At 52.0% G+C, this 13,598-nt stretch overlaps 1 long non-coding RNA gene across 2 annotated transcripts in view; it reads left to right on the top strand.

Annotated features, from left to right (window-relative positions):
* LOC122462946 overlaps positions 1-13,598 on the top strand; it is a 53,149-nt gene that overhangs the window by 18,604 nt on the left and 20,947 nt on the right. The window lies entirely within an intron of this gene.

Raw genomic sequence — 13,598 nt, 5'->3', positions numbered from 1 at the left:
GGGACAGGGACAGGGGAAGAGTGAGGTGGAAGAAGCACAGGGCTCAGCCCTGCAAGGTGCTGAGCGTCCCTGAGAGGGAGCTAAGAGCGGGTGGACATCCCTCCAAAGTGCTGGGTACCTTGCAGGAGCAGAATCATGGGAGGAGGGGGAGAAGGGGGTGAAGAGAAGGGATGGAGAGAGAAGGAAAAGGGATGGAAGGATGTGAGGAGGGAGAGGAGGGATGGAATGGACAAGAACTGGGAGGGAAGGTGATAAATAGGAGTGTGGGTGTGGTGACTGGCAATGCCATGCCTGCAGTTCTGTGCCATCCATGGGAACAGCTCTGGCCTTGATGTCCCACATGCATTATTGCTCTGGGAAGGTTTCTCCTGCTCTCCGAGGCGCATGGCGCTCGATCCATAGTGCAGGTGACAGGACAAGTGTGCTGAGCTCAATCATGTGCACCAGGAGGCGGGCACAGGGCGAGGTTGGAGCCTGAGCAGGATCCACACGTGGCATTATCTCAGGGGGGTGGGTGACTCAGCACCTTCCCTCTCGCAGTGCCCAGTACCACTCCAGCGTGGCTTTCCAGCACCCGGAGCTGGGGGACACAAGTGTGGGTGGCTGCTGGACTGGACTGCTAGGTGAGAGACCAGCTGCTCCGCCAGGCTCTACAGGGGAAGCCTATTCCAGAGCATCAGCAAAAAGCCAGGCCAAGCACATGGGGCAAAGCAGCTAGATGAGGACCAGAGAGCTGCCAATGATGGAGAGGAGTCCGGCTGGAGAACAAGGGCCTCTTTGCCGATGGGAGGAGTGGGGAGAAGTGGGTCAGAATGACAGACCCTTGAGTCACTGCAGCTGGAAAACCCCAGGCTTCAATGCCTGGTGGGGGAAAGCCTGCCAGGAGGGGGCAGCGTGGCAGCAGCCCTGCTTGGGAGCCCAGAGGCAGGCCCAGAAGCCGCCAGGAAGGCAGCGGGATCATGGTACCCATGTGCTGGGGTGGTCCAACAAATCTGGGCAGATCTTGCTGGGCTGGTTCCTACAGAGCCCCTGCTGTAAGGGAAAGATGATGTCTATTGGTGCCAGCGGTGTGATTGCACTTGGAGCCAATCCCCGCTCTGGCCCATTGAGGGACGTGTGGGGCCCTGGCACATCATGTTTACTGGGGCCTCACCCCTTCCCATTTCGCTTTATGTACGCAGACATTGCAGAGTTGGGTGCGGGCCCTGAGCTTGGGGCTCTAGTACAATTGTCTCCCTTTCTCTCCTCTGGTCAGCCCAGCCCCCGCATTCACCGGGGGGCTGGGGGAGAAGCAATAAAGCCATGCAGGGGCGTAGGAGGGAGAGGGCGGTTGTGCGAGCGCCGCTGGTTTGTGGTTTTTGTCCATCTCAATCAATCACACAATCCATTTCTCGCGGCGCTGGAGATGAAAAGGCCTCAGCAAGGGGAGGGAGTAGCAGGTGTGGCCCTTGTTACTCCGAAGGCCAATTCTCTCCCTACCTGTGACAGCGCCGGCGGAGAATGCGGTTTGCCACAAATGCCTCGGACAGGCCAATCTTCTGAGATGTCACAACGCGACGGATTCGGGGAAGGCGGCTGGTGGCTTTGTTCCGGGCTCAGGTGTGTGTCAAGGGGGCCGCAGGGAGCCAAGCGGTTTCATTCTCTTAGCCGCTATAATGGGCCAGTAAATTAAACAAGCCAGTGGCAGAGAACAAACAGCAGTGAAGTCTCCCGGGAAGACTCTCTTGTTAATCAGAATGGAAAAGGCTCCCTTTTATTTAAGGATCTGAAAGACTCTGAGGTGTGTGGTTGAGGCTTGCAGCTTGGGAGGGGGGAAGGGGATGCTACACTCAATACCAAGCCTTCGTTCCTGCTGTGTTCTAGATTTTAAATCAAAAAGAGTTAACTCTATAGGGGCTGGCCTGGCCTATTGTGCAGTGGGATGGTATTTCAATTACAGTGCTGCTGGAATGACCGCATCGCAGACAGGGCATAGGACATGGGGCACCAACGCAGAGGTGAGGATGCCCCTGGTGCCTTATCCATTAGGCAGCGCTGAAATAGTTAAACGTGTCACGGCTGCTTAGTTCCTAGTCCTGCTTTCATTGAAATCCAGTGCAAAACTCCCACTGAGTTCAGAGACAGCAGCGTCAGGGCTCAAATTTGTGAATTTCCTGGGCCGGATCCCCAGCTGCTGTCAACTGGACAAGTTCTGTTCAAGTCAGTGGAGTTGCACTGCTTTTGTCCAGCTGGGATCTGGGCCCCTGGCTTTAGGAGACACTTAATGGACCAGATTCTTAATTGCATTTCAGCCCCTTTGCATGGCTAGAGAGATTCTCAGCCATTGTTTCCTTACGAGGGGATTTCGGTGGTTTGATGTATGGCAGTATTTTTTTTAAACTCTGTGTCTTCCTTCTTCTAACACACTTTGTACTTCGCTCCTTTCATCTGAGAATCTCAAAGCACTTCACACACGATTAGCTAAGCTGCACTGTAAGGTAGGCAAATGTATTTCTGCTGCTTTGGGGTTCTATAGCTCCTGCCAGCAGAGGATCTCCCAGCTCTTCATAGACATTAATCCATCTCCCAGCCACCCCATCTGGCAGGGGTCGGGACTATCCCCATTTTACACATGGCAGAGGAGAGCAATGAAATGATTTGTCAGGCCAGATGTTCAGCCATGATTAGGATGTTTCACCAGACAAATGATCTGCCCCCTTTATTTTAGGGGGGTTAGTTTGGATTAATGGAGTGAGGCTGAGAATCAGGAAAACGTTCCTAGCAGGGAGAGGGTTATCTAAGGATTTTGTGCCCCATCACCATGGCATCTGAGCACTTCACCGGTTCCAGTGTTCCTGTGGGAAGCACCATTGTCTCCATTTTACAGATGGGAAATGGAGAGAGTAACGGCCAGATGTTCAAAGGTATTTAGGCACTGAAAGATGCAGCTTGGTGCCTAACTCCCGCTTAACAATCCCACTAAGCATCTATCTGCATCTTTAGCACCTAAATCCCTTTAACAATCTGGCCCTGAATGACTTGCCCAAGGCCTCAGAGGGAGGCTGTAGCAGAGCAGGAGACTGGACCCAGCTCTCCCAAGTCCCAGGATAGCACTAACCCCTGGGCCATCCTTCCTCAGGAGTATTTTTGCCATCCCCACTGGAACGGCGGCACAGAGCGATGCAGTGACTAGCTCTGGGTCACGCAGGCATTACGTGGCCCAGCGGAGAAGCAGACTCAGATCTCACAGTCCAGTATCTTAATCTCAAGGCTGTCCTTCCTCAGCTATTAAAGTATGAAGTACCGTGCCCCAGAGAGAGATGGGAACCCCGTTCCAGGGCTAGAGCACAGTCCTACATGGCCACTGAGCCGGGCCTGACAAAGCCTGCTCCATCTCGCACGTCTGTTATTCTATGATTAGTCACCTGTCATGCAGGGCATTCCCCCACCTGCCGGGTGCATTCCCCCCACAATAGCACGCACTTCCACCGACAACAGCCCCTCCTTTCCTGCACCATGCTCCAGGAGTGTGTTTCCACTGAGCTACAGTGCTACATTTGCTGGAGGTTTGGGCTCATACCGCCGCACCCTTGACAACAGGTGCCAGTGGAATTGATGCCTGCTTGGGCACTTTCAGAGGACAGCGCAGGTGGTGCTAAAAACTGCACCAGGTAGGAAAGAGGAGTGTTGGGGATGTGGCCTGTAACCCGTAACCCTGTGGTGCTCTCAGAAGCAGACTGGATCATGAGTGGGGTGCAAATACTTTGAAACTGCTGGTATATGTCTGAGGCTGGAGCACATGCAGCCCCTGCTACTCTGAATGGCCCCATTAAACCAGCCAGGGACAATATGAGAGAGACCCAGCAGCAGGGTCCTCCTTCCCATTGTGGCTGATCTCAGAGACGAGGAAGAAGGGTCAATGGACATCATACAGCCTCTGTTATTGCCACAACAGCATGCAGAGGCCGCTCGTTCATGTCTTGCAAAGCCCCAACTATTGGCCAACTGCTCAGTCCAAAGGACAAGTGTGCTCATGTGAAACTGCTACGTGTTGTGCGTGTGAAAAAGGGGCCATCCCAGGTGAAAAAAGAGCTAATTTTTGGTGCCTCCGCTGCTCAGCAGAGCCACTGCAAGGAATCCGTTATGCCTGGTGCCGTGAGTTGCACTGAGGTTGGTGCAATTCTTATTGCACCAGATTTCCCCTGCATTAAAGGCTGGCACGTGATTTGCTAAGATTTTGAACCTTAACTTTCCTTTTGAAAACTCAACGCTGCCTTCTGGGCTTCCTCCCCACTGAGCCTGCAAGTGTCCCAGCAGTCATACGCTTCTGCAAATCTAGGCCACCCAGTAACTGGTTCGCAGCAAACTACCGACAGACTAATAGCAACTAATTTAGTGAGAGTTACGGAGGCTGGTCAAATCAATCGATTGAGGCGAAATATATGAGGGAAATCGATAGCTTTCCAGAAGGAAAAAGATGTATTGTGCAATTAGCCAATGTGCAAAGACTGTTTCAAGGTGAGGCAAATGAATCCTCAGCTGCCCCTAAGGTGCAGGCAGGGTCCATGTCAAAGTGGAGTTGGCCAGCCACAGCAACAGACACGCAGGGCTTCTTTGTGCATGGGAAAGGTGGAAGAACCTTGACTCAGTGGTCAGTTCCTGGCCCTCTGGCCTTGAGGGCTGCTGGGCAGAGAGCATCAGAGTGGAGGAAAGGTGATGGAATGTCCCCTGGGTGTCTTTGCACTTGCCGGGGTGATAGTTAGCTAGGAAATCAGAGATGCAATTAATCATAACGCATCTTTGAAGTGTCGGCTCAGAGAGGCTGGTTGTTGGATTGTATGCTGAGAACCTTGCACTTCACAGGAGGCTTCTAGGGAAGGAGTCCCCAGTCACATGCATCTCTCTGGAGACGGAAGGACAGGATCATGAATAGCAAATCAGCAGAGGAGGTTGGGAGAGGCAAGCACTTGCTAGTTCCAGGTTACCTGCAGATGCACTTACTGGAGGTGTAAGTGTGGCCCGTCAGAGGCAGATGAGCAGTTTATCTGGAGTCAGCGTCCGTGTGGATACTTTCTCCGTTCAGAGTACTCAGCACAGATTGCTGCCTTTGCATTCATTTCCTTGGCTGACAGGTTAAATAGTGGCCCTGCTTATTCTTCTCCTTCGCTTTGGAATGATCCCATAGGCATGAGGAGTTAGAAAATAGCAATAAATCAAAGGGCTGGTTTGTATGCCCCTTACCCTTGGAACTGCTCATGGGTAATCCCACCCTGATTGTAACCGGGGAGCATCTCTTGATGACATGCTATGATTTTACAGCCCAGTACAAAAGTCAGGGAGATTGTCCCCAGGCAACTGACACAAATGGCGGAAATCCAGGAAATGGTGGCAGCAAAAGCAATTATAAACAGGCCTTGTTGTAACCCCCACCCACTCCTCTGCATGCTCTGTGTTCTGGGGCGCTTGGAGGGCCTGGCTGTGACTTGGGGTTTGATGCACCGGTTACTGACTTTGGTATCCAGTGATCACTCAGACCCAGATCCTCAAAGATATTTAGGGGTCCTTAGATGCCTAATTATTTTGGAGGATCTGGGCCTCAGAGCTTAAGGTGCTTGGGAGAGGTTACTCACAGAATCCCACCCGGACTCTCTATCTGGGAAGCTCAGTCCTTAAAGACACAGTCTCCAGTATCCCCAGTACAGGATATTAGACGTGACTGAATATAGCAAATCCTTTTCTCTTGTTCCTCATCATCAAGTGAACACACTGTGGCCAAGAGGACTGTGGATTTGCTGGGAGTGCTGCTCATTAGGGGCTTGGTCTGAAGCCCTTTGGACTCCCATTGTCTTCAGTGTGCTGTGGACCAGGCCATAAATGGCTTGACAATCCAGTACTTAAATGGTTTTACTTTCTGTGGGACTGACTCTGCTCCCATGGAAGCCAATGGGAGTTTGGCTGTTGATGTGAGGCACTTGGCGACTTCGGCGATGAGCGCTGTATAGAAACCTATCCAGACCAAAATAGCCTTCCAGGGAGCGTTAGCATTGTGAGGATCCAAATGAACATGAAATGCTGGATCTTCCTCCAGGCTGGGGATGGAATAGAACCGCCGAACTGTGGCACAGCACCTGACTCCTCCATCCAGGAAGTCCGTCCCCAGCTCCAAGCAACAAGTCATGTGTAAATAGAAAATAGCGGGGGGGATTCAAGGAGCCAGCCTCATCCCTGGTATATAGTTAACAGATGGATTCAGTTTGAGACTGTTGGCTTGTTACTCTGTAAAGCCCTGTGTGTTGCAGTTCCTATGATCTCATAGGCTGCCTGTCTCCTTGCATTTGAACCCAACCAGTGAGATCAGCTGGGCCACTTGCACTGTTGGTCCCTAGCTCTGTGTGTCTGGTGGCTGAGGCAGGATGTTTTCAGGGTGAAGTTTTCTAGGATTCAGTTCCCCCTCTGCACCCTGCCCCTTCTAGTCCTGACTCAGTCCAAGCGAACCGACCTCAGGCCTACCTGTTTATCCAGGCTTTCGCCTGACCTGGCCTAGGGAGGGGGCTGAGTTTCTCTGGTGTTTGGGGAGTGTCTGTGTCGCAGGCCGCGTTGTTCTAAGGCACGATCCCATAGAGGAGCTGACAGCAAATTGTACATGGGCCCAGAAATACATCTCTTCAATTGGAAAACTAGTCAGTGAGGTTATTCAAACTTTTCTGAAGGGCGGCAAACGTTCCCGGTTCCGGTTTGCATCTCAGGGCGGTTGACTTGGGTCAGTTACTGGATCTGGACCAGTCCAACTTTCCTTGACACTGGATTTTTAGCAGGTGTAAATCAGCAAAGCTCCATCGACTTCAGTGATCTCTGCATTCCCTGTGCAGCTAGTGAAGTTTTACTCTCCTTCTCTCCCCCCCACCCCACCGCCAATCCCTTCAGGCAGGGGAGAGTGGCTAGAGCCAGGGTCCTTTTTCATCGTTGACAGTCCATGAATATTCATGGGGGAATATTAAAAATGTCTGCCACATCTAGAATTAGTCATGGGGCCCTGGATAGATCCAGGATGCGTACTACAGTGGCACTGATGTCACCCACCTGTTCTGCTGTCATATACCAGGTCGTGTGGAGTTGCGGCCAAGGTGTGATTGAAGTGCTGGTCCCCATTACTCGTTATGAGAGGCTCTGGCTCATCCAGCCAAGCAGGGCTGGCTCCATTCCTCTACCTGTGTGTTCTCACACACACTAGCCAAAGCGCCATGGTGGCCGGGAACTGTTTGCAACTCCAGGCAGAGGCATCTGGATGTAAATGCATAGCTTCAAATTAAGCAGCACCTTCTCAAAACACAAGGATGCCTCTCTATGTAGAAGGGCGCAGTGCTTTTGCCTCTGATTTTGCAGCCCAGTGTGTCCATAGTTTGTGCCTATTTTGTTCCTGCAAAATTCACAAGAAAGCGCTTTGCTCAAGGTTGCTTAACCGTAGATCTTGAGGCAGGGTCCCCAGGTAAAGCTATCTCACATGTGACATTACAGGGCAAATGGAGAAGCAGCTTTATTTCAATCAGACGCTGACACAGAGAAAGTCCTGCCACTCAGCTCCATAAAACCAGGAGTGGGGAATTGCCACCCTCACACACAGGACCTCTAGTGAGACCTCCTCCCCTTACTTATTGGCACAGCCTGAATCTCCGTACACCCTACCTTAATCTGACTGGCCACGAGTCACGCCCTTGGTCCTGCTAGGAGATCGTTGTAAGTGGGAGAGCCAGGAAAAGGCACTTGGGAGTCCTGTTTCCCAGTCTCTTGCTCTAACCCCTAGATTACACTCCCTCCAACGGTTGGTAATAGAACCTAAGAGTCCCAGCTCCGCGTACGCTGCTCCGCCAACTAGACAACATTGCCTCTTCCCATACCACACATCTTCCCTTGCTTCCCAAGAAGGGATCTGGCAGATGGTTGGTGCTGCCCTGGGGATGTGGCATGGTTTCGCTGTTGTTCTGAGCCCTGCAGAGATTCACCTTTTCCTTTGTTCCCCGTGAGGTAGGGACACCTGGCCCCTTTCTCCTTCGAGTTCTGGTTAAGTAGAAGAAAATCCTTGAATGGGCTGGGGCTGTAAACACAGACCCCAAATACCCCAGGATTCCTGTCTGCATCCTGAACAATGATCAGGTCCCAGCTCTTCAGGGTCGGAGGGAAGAGAGGCATGGGGCATTCCCTCTGACACTTCCTGCTGTTAGTGAGCTCACCAGCATTTCCCCGTGCTGTATTTGCGGGGGGATGTTGTTAGTCATGTGCAATTTCCACCATGTGGCGTTAACGTCACTTGGGAATGGCTTGTGCAACCTTGGTGCAGCTAAATTGACCCCTGATTTGTCCTGTAGACTGAATCCTGGACGTAACCCCAAACCTAATCCGGATCTCAGCGTCGCTCCTTTGCTCCGTGCCTCATTATTTCTACGGACTCTGATCCATGTAGAACTCTCCCCTGAGGACTAGAGTCTGATCTCATACACAGTAGACGTATACTAGTGTAACTCCATTGACTTCAGTGGAGTTCTTGAAGGTTTATACCGAGAGCAGGATCCCTACATCTGTGTCCCATCACGTCTCTCTCCATCTCTTCTCGTCTATCGTCTGTCTACTAGATGTATATTCTAAAACCCACAACGCGGTTGCTGAGAAATGAATGTAGCCAATAGCTAGTTAGTGCATGTCCATGCAATGTTGTTGTCCCGCTGCAAAGCTATCCATCCTGCCAGCAGAAGGAACGCAAGTCAGCTGACAGATCTGCTTCCCCAGGCTGCCATGACATTGACGGTGGTTTTAATAAGCTTGGAAGTGCGTGAGCTTGGCGCAGGCATGTTGTCTCACACTTTATGAGGAAGGCAGACAAACAAATAAATCAGTGTTTGCCGAAAGGGAAAAAAAGGACAAAACTGTTAAGGGAGGAAAGGGGCAAAAAATATTGTCGTGCTTCTGAGAGGGTGGCAGGCACAGCAGAGTGAGAAACAAAATGTAATTTAAAAGGAGAGACATGCTAGACAGAGTCTCTTTCCCTACCAGAAACTCAGACAGAATGGAACAAATCCACACACTGCAGCTAACAGAGCCCAGCACACCAGGTCTGAGTCTCAGATACTCCATGCCTGCATCTGGGGCAAGGAGGGGAGGAAAAGGGGGATTTAAGCCACCTGTGATTATGCAGTGACCTGCCTTGTCCCTGGTGTAAGTTAGAGCAGCTTCAAGGAATGCTCTAGCTTTTGCTCAATTTCTGATGGTCCCCAATGGCCCAGGGCTAGCAGAGAGTAGCCATAATAAAATGCACTTCAATGGCCCCTCTTGGTGCCCCACATCCACTTCCTATGCTGGGGATTGAGAACAGAGTTGGTAGAGAGCAGCGGTTCTCAAACCATGGGTCGCGATCCCATTTTAATGGGGTCACCAGGGTTGGTGTTAGACTTGCTGGGGCCTGGGGCCAAAGCCCAAGCCCCACCACCCAGGGTGAAGCCCAAGCCCGAGGGCTTCAGCTCTGGACAATGAGGCTGAAGCCCTTGGGCTTGGGCTTTGGCCCCCCTTCCCCTCCTCCCAGGGTGGTGGGGCTCAGGCTTTGGCCCCCCTGCCCCGGGGCAGTGGGGCTCAGATGGTCTCAGACTGCAGTCCCCCCTTTTGGGGTCATGTGCTAGTATTTGTTGTCAGAAGGGGGTCACTGGGCAATGAGGTTTGAGAACCACTGGTGTAAAGGCTTTGTTAGATATAGGCCAGGTGGTAACATCTGTGCCCCAAGAAGCTAGGCTTAATGCTGCTACTGTGATTCAATGCTGGTTTGGGGTGGAGGGTGAGCGTGTGGCATGCTGGGTGGTGAGCCATGCTGTCCTTCAGATGAAGCATTAAACTGAGGCCCCTCATGCATGTTCCTGGTTGCTCAGTTGATATGGCAGGTTGCAAATTGAGTATGGGATAACCACAAAGATCTGGCCAGCACTTGCTCTTGGTGCGCATGAATCCTAATCTCCCAAGTGGTATGTCAGCGACTGCTGAGCACTTAGGCCAGCAAAGGGCTCCACACCCACAACTGGGGCTGGACTTTCAAAGTGCTCAGCATGCCACGGGCCCCCAACTTGTTGAGTTCTCTGGAAAAGCCAGCTACTCATTTTGGGGCTGTCTCAGGCTGGCTGGCCCTTTCAGGGGAGTCAGGCTCAGCTTGGCCTGTGATACAGCAATTATCCCCCAGCTGATCCCGGCCAGGTGGCTTAATTGCAATGATTGGACACAGCTGGGAATGGGTGAGGCAGTGGTTGAAGTCTGCATTTTCATATGGGGTTTGTCTGGGAACTCCAGGCAGGAGCCTGGGGAGCCCCTGCCCTGATAGAAGGGTGAACCCATAGGGGTGGTGGCGGCGCCTGAGAAGAATACAGGTACACAGTGGGCCCAGGAGGGCGCTAGGGAAAGGCCTGCTGTTTGGCTGAGGGAGGAGGAAGCCCAAGGAGGAAGCTGAGGGGAGTCGGAATAGCCAGGTCTTGCCTATTCGCTCCAAGGTCCCGGTGCTGGAACAGATAGAGGGGGGCCTGGGTTGCCAAGCTGTCCCACTGAACACGGCAGGATGAAGATCCCAGAGACCAAGGGTGGAAGTATTAGCAGGTCCAGACTCAATTGAAGACTTGACGGGAGGCCACCGGACTCTTGTTTATTGGACTCTGTTACCCCGGAAGGGGGAGACTTTAAAGTGACCTGGCCGGAGGGATGAGTCATGACAAGAGGCACGACTGCAGGGCTGGAGCAGCTGTCAGCAGGGGGTGCTAGACAAGGAGACTACGAGGGGGGCACCAGCGGTGAGTCCACTCCTCTACAGGCTCCTAAATGGGAACTGAGCTCTTGGGAAAATCTGGCCTTTGATGGCTCCTGGGCTTGCCCTGCTGGTAGCAAACACGTTGTGTTGTGAACTGCTGAGAGACATCTCCCAGGATGAGTGCAGTGCAAAGCCATAGGGTCCGATCAATGGAAAAAGTCTCATTGACATCAAGAGGCTTTGGACCAAGCTCTAGAGCCTTTGTCATGGCAGGTCCTAGGCATCCCAGGCCAGACACAGAATGTGCAGGGAAAATCTGAGCCCCAAGACCATCCATAGCACCAAAAACATAACCCTGGCCCTCCTAAAAAGCCTTCTCACGTGGGCTGTCTTTGGGGTTTTCTTTGCATTACAGACCAGCTTGCTGTCTGAACAATTGATTTTGAATCATGCGCTTGTGGACTTTTTTAGCTACAGTGTCTCTAAGGAGAGCAGCACCCAGTGCTGATGAGCTGCAATTTCTGACCTCTTCTTACTTGAACACATCCACACAGCTTCATTCCACAATAGATTAATGATCAGCATGTTCCTGGGCTGAAGATTTGTTTAACATACTTCAGCCTGGTGTGAACTGTCACAGTTGAATAATTAACCTCTAGCGACAGAAGCCCAGAATGGAAATCCTGACATTATGATTAATGATCTAGTTTGTTATGGTAATGTCGGGACCAGCCAAGAATGGGGCCTCGTGGCTAGGGCCCTACCAAATTCACGGTCCATTTTGGTCAATTTCACAGTCATAGGATTTTAAAAATCATAAGTTTCACAGTTTCAGAGATTTACATCTGAAATTCCATGGTACTGTAACCGTGGGGGGTCCCAACCCAAAACAGAGCCGTGGGGCGGGGTGTGTGGCAAGGGTACGGAGGTCGTGGTATTTCCACCCTTACTTCTGTGCTGTTGCCTTCAGATCTGGGCAGCTGGAGGGCAGCTGCTGGTCAGGCTCCCAGATCTGAAGGTAACGCCAGCAGCAGCGCAGAAGTAAGGCCACCCTCACTTCTCACTCTCCAGATGCCTGGATGCCTTGCTTAGCTGGAGAGCTGGCCAGGGCGGGGAACCAGGCAGCCCACCTGGCAAACGGTCTTGGAACCTTTCAATTCTCCCAAATGAGCATTTTCTGCTGGAACATTTTTGACCAGCTCTATTGATGCACCTGCTCTAGGCTTGGCTACCAGAGCTGGCTCTTTAGCTCAGGCAGTAGAGTGGTATGCTTTAAGATCTATGGGTCTCAGGTTTGCTTCCCCACTGCCAATGACCTACCCAGCAGCACAGTGTTACATAGCCAACCCAAAGATGAATTCTGCTCTTAGACAGAGCCTGCATCTGGGGTATCCCCTAATTTCAATGGACTTTTAACTCCAGTGACTGTAGTAAAGCGACTAGCAATAGACACTAGTTTTCTTTTCCTCTCTTATACACACATACCCTAAAACAGCACTGACTCTTCCAAACCCCCACACAGCACGGTCTTTCCCCCTTTGCTGGAAGTTTCATGTTTCAAACTCCCTTGTCCTTCAAACACCCAATGTACGCTAGGTTCCCAGTGGCAGGGAGCATCAGGCAAGAGGTGAGGTGCTGTTTGGTAATCAGAGGTAACAGAGTTTTCCACAGCTTGTAGCTAAAGATAAGTGTCTTTATCTAAACTGTGACTCAAGCTGTCAGCAAAGCCGACACGACAAAGATCTGGTGTCGCCAGGAGTGTGTCTTCATCTCTGCCTTTATAGCGAGTTTAGGTAGATTCTGTAAATACGAATACAAGCGTGCAGTTACTGTGATCACCCAGCATCTGGTTCCCAATTCAGTAAGGTGTTTAACTCAAAGCATGGGAGATGTCCCATTGGGGTTACACATGTGCTTAAAGCAGGGGTGGGCAAACTTTTTAGCCCGAGGGCCACATCTGGGTGGAGAAATTGCATGCAAGGCCATGAATGTAAGGCTGGGGCAGGGGGTTGGGGTGCAGGAGGGAGTGCAGAGTGTGGGAGGGAGTGTGGTGTGGTGTGCAGGAAGGGGCTCAGGGCAGGGGGTTGGGGTGCAGGGTGTGGGAGGAGGCTCAGGGCAGGGGTGTGGGGTGCAGGAGGGGTTCGGGGTGTCGGCTCTCGCCGGCACCGCTTACCTTGAGCGGCTCCAGGGTGGCAGCGGCGCACAGCGGGGCTAAGACAGGCTTCCAGCCTGCCCTGGCCCTGCGCCGCTCCCAGAAGTGGCCGGCACCATGTCCCTGCGGCCCCTGGGGAAGGGGCCACAGGGACTTGATGTCGTCTGCTTCTGGGAGCAGCACGGGGCCCACGGCGCCACGGGGGGTGGCAATCCCGCGTGTTGGATCCAAAGCCCTGATGGGCTGTAGTTTTCCCACCCCTGGCTTAAAGTTAGGGATGTGCTAACATACCTTGCTGGACTGGGGCTGTAATATCAGCCTAAATTCTTACTTTATATGCATATGCATATAATAATAATTAATAATACTTCTCTATAGTGCCTTTCCAATGAGGTCTCAAAGCATTTTATCAACCTTAATTAATAAGACAAAACCCTTCCTCACGTAGAGCCTATTCCTGCTCTCATTGAAGTCAAATGTGAAACTCCCGCTGACTCTACTGGTGGCAGGACCAGCCTTCAAACGATAAGGAGGATGCATATTGGCCAGTATGCACAAGCCAAGGTGTCTCAACACCCATTAGAACCCAGCTTTTGTCCCCAGCGCTCGGTGGAACCAGCTCATCTTGAGAGTCTGGGCAGAATTACTGGGTCCTGAGCAGGGTTTGGTGGAATCAGACAGGAGCTGAGAGGAAGGGGT

Source organism: Chelonia mydas, chromosome 14 (assembly GCF_015237465.2).
Source record: "Chelonia mydas isolate rCheMyd1 chromosome 14, rCheMyd1.pri.v2, whole genome shotgun sequence".
Lineage (NCBI taxonomy): Eukaryota > Metazoa > Chordata > Testudines > Cheloniidae > Chelonia > Chelonia mydas.
The sequence above is the reverse complement of the archived record's forward strand: the minus strand, read 5'-3'. Positions and strand labels throughout refer to the sequence as shown.